This window comes from Meleagris gallopavo, chromosome 17 (genome assembly GCF_000146605.3).
Source record: "Meleagris gallopavo isolate NT-WF06-2002-E0010 breed Aviagen turkey brand Nicholas breeding stock chromosome 17, Turkey_5.1, whole genome shotgun sequence".
NCBI classification, from domain to species: domain Eukaryota; kingdom Metazoa; phylum Chordata; class Aves; order Galliformes; family Phasianidae; genus Meleagris; species Meleagris gallopavo.
In genome coordinates, this window is record NC_015027.2 from 12,992,274 (window position 1) to 12,993,301 (window position 1,028).

The 1,028-nt window shown below is 62.2% G+C and overlaps 1 long non-coding RNA gene across 1 annotated transcript; it reads left to right on the forward strand.

The window, feature by feature from the left end:
* The first annotated feature begins 45 nt into the window (after positions 1-45).
* LOC109370390 lies at positions 46-1,028 on the forward strand. Its single transcript, XR_002120498.2, has 2 exons — positions 46-605; positions 751-1,028. It is a non-coding gene; the product is annotated as an uncharacterized LOC109370390 (long non-coding RNA).

Sequence of the window (1,028 nt, forward strand, 5' to 3'; positions counted from 1 at the left end):
CGGCAAAGAGGAGCCGGATTGTTCCCGCCTCCTTCGAGCGTTTCCTCCCGTCAATTGGGCAGCGGGGCTGTTTATCTGGAGAAGAGAGGATGCCGATTGGCTCGAAGTGACGCGTGCGGCATCACGGGCCGAGCCTACGCTTACGGACGGGAACGAAAAGGGCGGGTTCTCGGGAGAGCGGGCTGCTATTGGCTGCGCAGTCTGAGGACGCCCTGCCCCTTCCGCTCAGGGCCGGATGTGAGCGCGGCGGTCACCCGGCAACGGCGGTGGGGTGGAAGTGTCGGCCGGCACCAGAGCATCGGCACGGCCCGCACCGGAACGCCGACAGTCGGGGCTGGCTGTCGGAAAGGCTCTGCAGGAGGATGCGAGGCCCGCTGTGGTGCTGCCGTGTCGCCTTGTCGGGCTGCCGCCCGCGCGGTCACTGTGCGGCTCCTCAGGCGGAACGCGGGCCGCGTCTGCGGCCGGGTGACCGCCCGTACGGCCGTGTGATGGGCGGGCGTCGGTGTGCGGGGCCGGGCACCGCTGGGCTGGAAGCTGAGCAGTGCCCTAAACGGGAAACTGGTTTACTCCTGAGAGACACAGTGAGAGTCAGGGTTGGGTCAAAGGTAGGGAGAGTGCCTGTGAGCAAAGGGCAGGGTGCCTGTGAGCGCCCTGTGAGTCTGAGCCGGTGCTGAGCTGGCCACAGCTGGTCACACAGCAGAGCCGAGCCACCATAAACCTATTTCCTTAGATAAGATCTCTTCATTTCAGAGGCTCCGTCCTTCAGTGTCTCCACCACTTCAGCACTGCGCTTTGCATCCTGCTCTCTGATTCAGCAGTTCTCCCAGGCGGTTTCAGGACAGTTGCTTCAGTTCGTTGATTTGCTTCCCAGCATCCACCTGCTGTTAGCGAACGGGGCTCTCGTATGTCAATTCTTAATCCTGCTGTCTCCATCTAGTGTCCAAATCGCACCTCTGCTCCTCTCAGCCCCTTGGAAGAACTGCAGACCTAACAGCCTGTATCGCTGCCCCAGTATCCACTGAAGCTTA